Below are 6000 nucleotides of genomic sequence, written 5' to 3'. Positions count from 1 at the left end.
ACTAACACACCATTGTAAAACAATTATACTCCAATAAAGATGTTTAAAAAAAAAAAAAAAAGCCAAATCATGTAGGCTCTTTAAGTCTAGTAAGGAGTTGGGTTTTATTGTGATAAGAATCCATTAAAAGACTTAGGGGAATAACACTTTCTCATTTCCATTTTAAAATTATTACTCAGAAGAATAGATTGTAGAGGATGAGAAGATTACCAGAAGCCACTGTATTGAATTAGGCAATAGAGGATGGTATCTTTAACTAGTGTGGTAATGAAAATAGGAGTAAGTAGGTTTACAACCATTTTGAAGATAGAGTTATTGAGGTTTGTGGAAGAGTGGATGTAGGAAAATCATGGAAAGAGATGAATCAATAGGACTCCCCATGAGACAGTAGGTTTGGGATAGAAGAGAAATCAGAAGTTCTGTTTTGATCTCATTAGTTTTGACCATATATGTTTTAGAGATCATGTCGAGAGTGTCAGTAACATAGTTGAATATATGAATTGGGTGTTCCAGACACAGGTTAGGACTAAAAGATAAAGACTTGGGTGTCATTGGTGTAACAGTGATTATTTCTTGAATCTGTTCTGGGGTTGGCCTTACTACTTAGTCATCAAACATTATGCAGAGAGTATCCAGAGCTCTGAAGTATTCTCTTCTTATTTTTTGTTTTGTTGTTTGTTTGTTTGTTTTGGTTTGGGTTTTGTTTTGTTTTTTTTTTTTAAACTCACCTATCTTATGGTCATACACTGAAATACACTGAGGTTGTCATTTTTTCTAATAAATAGAATAAAAATAAATATACTGTCATACAATAAAGATGTACATTAATTACTTTTCATAAATGGTCTTTCAACAAACCTCCTTCAGACAGACTCACTGGATCATCGAACATTCTCTGCTTCCTCTTGGTGCATAATGACTTATGGTCTTGGCATGTTTCATGTTCACAACATGCTGGCTACTTTCTTAATTGCCTGGGCAAACTGAAGCTTAATGCTTAGTAAAAGTTGGTTGTATTTTTTATCTTTCTTATGGTAGTTTTACTGGTTACCTAATTACAGAATTTAATTGAATGTTGAATAGACTGATGCTACATAAATATGAAATTAGAGTTGTATATTTGAAACTTAAGTTGGATGGTTTGAAATAATTCAACAAAGTTTGGTAACTCGAAAATCATTGCTGTCAAGTTAGATGTGGACAAAAAAAAATAAAAGACTGAAAATATTGTAAAGTTCTAAAATTGCTTTGTAGGTGACTAAATTCTTGTTCTACTTTAAAGAAACTGATACTGATACTGAGAGTTGGTATATTATTGGTAGTTTATGCAAGAGCAACAGCTCAGAAATGAGAATAAGTGGAACTATACTAAAAGAAAAGACTGGCTTTATATCAAAATATTGACAAATCAATTCACATTTACATGTTTTAAATTAGAGCAACATATTTGTATATGTACCATTTTTATATATTACTGACTTAACTGATTTTTTTAACTGACTATCTACTGCTTCAAAAACATCAGATAATAATTTTTTACCTAAATTCGAGAATCATTTGGACAAGGCTGTTAATCTCTAAAATTTAAGAAACTTTTAAAAAGCTATAAAGATGAATGTTTTAAAAGATAAGCTTTTCACATATCCTGAAAATATATATTGCAAATAGATCTCTCTATTTAACAGTGAGTCTCATTTAACCGCCTCTTATTTGGTTACATTTGTTCACATTCACCAACTCCAGCCATCCTCTCCCACTAACTGTCCTTGGAATCCAGCAGTTCTAGGCATTACTCTTGTTAAGGACATCAATTGCACTTTCACTGTTTATTTAATGTGATATTTATCACGTGAGACTGCTGCAATTCTCTCTTTGAAATGCTCTGTGTCTTCATTTTCAGTGACAATTCAGGCTTCTGCCTTTTCCTCCTACCTCTCTGGATTCACACTGGATATTTTTTTCCTGACCTTAAATGTTAGTAATCAACAGGTTCTTTCTTTTTGTAATTTTTATTCAAGTATAGTTGATTTACAATGTTATGTTAGTTTCAGGTGTACAGCAAAGTTAATTAGTTATACACATACATATATCCACTCTTTTTTAGATTCTTTTCCCATACAGGTCATTACAGAGTATTGAGTAGAGTTCCCTGTGTTATACAGTAGATCCTTATTAGTTATCTATTTTATATATAGTAGTGTGTATATGTCAATCCCAATCTTCCAATTTATCCCTACCCCACTTACACCGTGGTAACCATAAGATTGTTTTCTATATCTGTAACTCTATTTCTGTTTTGTAAATAAGTTAATTTACACTCCTTTTTTAGATTCCACATATAAGTGATATCATATGATATTTGTCTTTCACTGTCTGACTTACTTCACTCAGTATGACAATCTCTAGGTCCATCCATGTTTCTACAAGTATATCTTTCTGATTCTTTTCCCTTTCTATGTACCTCATTTTTCTAGTCTCAGGATTCAACCAATATATGTATGCTGATGTTTCCTACTCTAAAAACGTCTAGGTTTTATCCTGAGTAATAGTCTTGACTACCCTACCTATCATAGTAGATGGATGACCTACAGGCATCTGCAACTCAAAGGAAAAAATATACAAATGTACATGGGAATGAATATGGCCACAAATAGTCAATACAGTCCTGAAGAAGTGTGCAAAGAGGACAGAGTCTACCTAATGTAATGATGTATATTACTGTTCCAGCTATTAGGAGAGCATGGTATTGGTTAAAAGATAAAAAGGTAGGCCAGTGAAGCAGAAGAGAGTACGAAAACAGACTCACACATATATGGGCATTTGATTTATGGAAAAGGTAATATTCAGATCATCACAATAATTTGTTCTGAGCTCATTGAATACCTATGTGAAGAAAAAGAACTTGATCTCTGCATCACATCATAGATAAAACAATAATTCCAGGTGCATTTTGAATTTGAATGAAAAAAGTAAAAACAAACAAGTAAAATCAAAATGAAATCTTACACAGTAAATCATAATAAGAAAATCTTTCTGATTTTAACATTAACAAAGATTTTATAAAAGTGACACAAAGGAAAATAATCTTGAATTATAAAATGTTAAAATTTAGAACTTGTATTTATCAAAAGGCAACATTAAGCTTGTGAAAATCTGAAGCCTCTTAGATAGCCTCATCCATCAGAGGGAAGACAGAAGAAGCAAGAAGAACTACAATCCTGCAGCCTGTGGAACAAAACGCAAATTCAAAGAAAGATAGAAAACATGAAAAGACAGAGGGCTATGTACCAGATGAAGGAAGAACAACAACAAAAAAAAACCCAGAAAAACAACTAAATGAACTGCAGATAGGCAACCTTCCAGAAAAAGAATTCAGAATAATGATAGTGAAGATGATCCAGGACCTCAGAAAAAGAATGGAGGCAAAGATCGAGAAGATGCAAGAAATGTTTAACAAAGACCTAGAAGAATTAAAGAAGAAATGAACAGAGATGAACAATACAATAACTGAAATGGAAACTACACTAGAAGGAATCAATAGCAGAATAACTGAGGCAGAATAACAGATAAGTGACCTGGAAGACAGAATGGTGGAATTCACTGCTGTACAAGTGAATAAATAAAAAAGAATGAAAAGAAATGAAGACAGCTGAAGAGACCTCTGGGACAACATTAAACGTGACAACATTCACATTATAGGGGTCCCAGAAGGAGAAGAGAGAGAGAAAGGACCAGAGAAAATATTTGAAGAGATTATAGTCGAAAACTTCCTTAACATGGGAAAGGAAATAGCCACCCAAGTCCAGGAAGTGCAGTGAGTCCCATACAGGATAAACCCAACAAGAAACATGCTGAGACACATAGTAATCAAATTGGTAAAAATTAAAGACAAAGAAAAATTATTGAAAGCAGCAAGGGAAAAATGACAAATAACATACAAGGGAACTCCGATAAAGTTAACAGCTGATTTCTCAGCAGAAACTCTACAAGCCAGAAGGGAGTGGCATTATATACTTAAAGTGATGAAAGGGAACAACCTATAACAAAGATTACTCTACCCGGCAAGGATCTCATTCAGATTTGAAGGAAAAATCAAAAGCTTTACAGACCAGCAAAAGCTAAGAGAATTCAGCACCACCAAACCAGCTCTACAACAAATGCTAAAGGAACTTCTCTAAGTGGGAAACACAGAGGAGAAAAGGACCTACAAAAACAAACCGAAAACAATTAAGAAAATGGTCATAGGAACATACATATCGATAATTACCTTAAACGTGAATGGATTAAATGCTCCAACCAAAAGACACAGGCTTGCTGAATGGATACAAAAACAAGACCCATCTATATGCTGTCTACAAGAGACCCACTTCAGACCTAGGGACACATACAGACTGAAAGTAAGGGGATGGAAAAAGATATTCCATGCAAATGGAAATCAAAAGAAAACTGGAGTAGCAATACTCGTATCAGATAAAATAGACTTTAGAATAAAGAATGTTACAAGAGACAAGGGAAGGACACTACATAATGATCAGGGGATCGATCCGAGAAGATATAACAATTATAAATATATATGTGCCCAACATAGGAGAACCTCAATACATAAGGCAACTGCTAACAGCTATAAAAGAGGAAATCGACAGTAAGACAATAATAATGGGGGACTTTAACACCTCACTTATACCAATGGACAGATCATCCAAAATGAAAATAAATAAGGAAACCGAAGCTTTAAATGACACAATAGATCAGATAGATTTAATTGATATTTATAGGACATTCCATCCAAAAACAGCAGATTACACTTTCTTCTCAAGTGCGCACGGAACATTCTCCCAGATAGATCACATCTTGGGTCACAAATCAAGCCTCAGTAAATTTAAGAAAATTGAAATCATATCCAGCATCTTTTCTGACCACAACATTATGAGATTAGAAATGAATGACAGGGAAAAAAACGTAAAAAAACACAAACACATGGAGGCAAAACAATATGTTACTAAAAAAACCAAGAGATCACTGAAGAAATCAAGAGGAAATCAAAAAATATCTAGAGACAAATGACAATGAAAACACGACAATCCAAAACCTATGGGATGCAGCAAAAGCAGTTCTAAGAGGGAAGTTTATAGCTTTACAAGCCTAACTCAAGAAACAAGAAAAATCGCAAATAAACAATCTAACCTTACACCTAAAGGAACTAGAGAAAGAAGAAGAAACAAAATCCAAAGTTGGCAGAAGGAAAGAAATCATAAAGATCAGAGCAGAAATAAATGAAATAGAAACAAAGAAAACAATAGCAAAGATCAATAAAACTAAAAGCTGGTTCTTTGAGAAGATAAACAAAATTTATAAACCATTAACCAGACTCATCAAGAAAAAGAGGGAGAGGACTAAAATCAATAAAATTAGAAATGAACAAGGATAAGTTACAACAGACACTGCAGAAATACAAAGCACCCTAAGAGACTGCTACAAGCAACTCTATGCCAATAAAATGGACAACCTGGAAGAAATGGACAAATTCTTAGAAAGGTATAACCTTCCAAGACTGAACCAGTAAGAAATAGAAAATATGAACAGACCAATCACAAGTAATGAAATTGAAACTGTGATTAAAAATCTTCCAACTAACAAAAGTCCAGGACCAGACGGCTTCACAGGTGAATTCTATCAAACATTTAGAGAAGAGCTAACACCCATCCTTCTCAAACTCTTCCAAAAAATTGCAGAGGAAGGAACACTCCCAAACTCATTATATGAGGTCATCATCACCCTGATACCAAAACCAGACAGAGATACTACAAAAAAAGAAAGTTTCAGACCAATATCACTGATGAATATAGATGCAAAAATCCTCAACAAAATACTAGCAAACAGAATCCAACAACACATTAAAAGGCTCCTACACCATGATCAAGTGGGATTTATCCCAAGGATGCAAGGATCTGTCAATATACACAAATCAGTCAATGTGATACACTATATTAACAAACTGAA

This window comes from Balaenoptera physalus (assembly GCF_965194825.1).
Source record: "Balaenoptera physalus genome assembly, chromosome: 17".
Taxonomy (NCBI): Eukaryota; Metazoa; Chordata; class Mammalia; order Artiodactyla; family Balaenopteridae; genus Balaenoptera; species Balaenoptera physalus.
Note: the sequence above shows the minus strand (reverse complement) of the source record.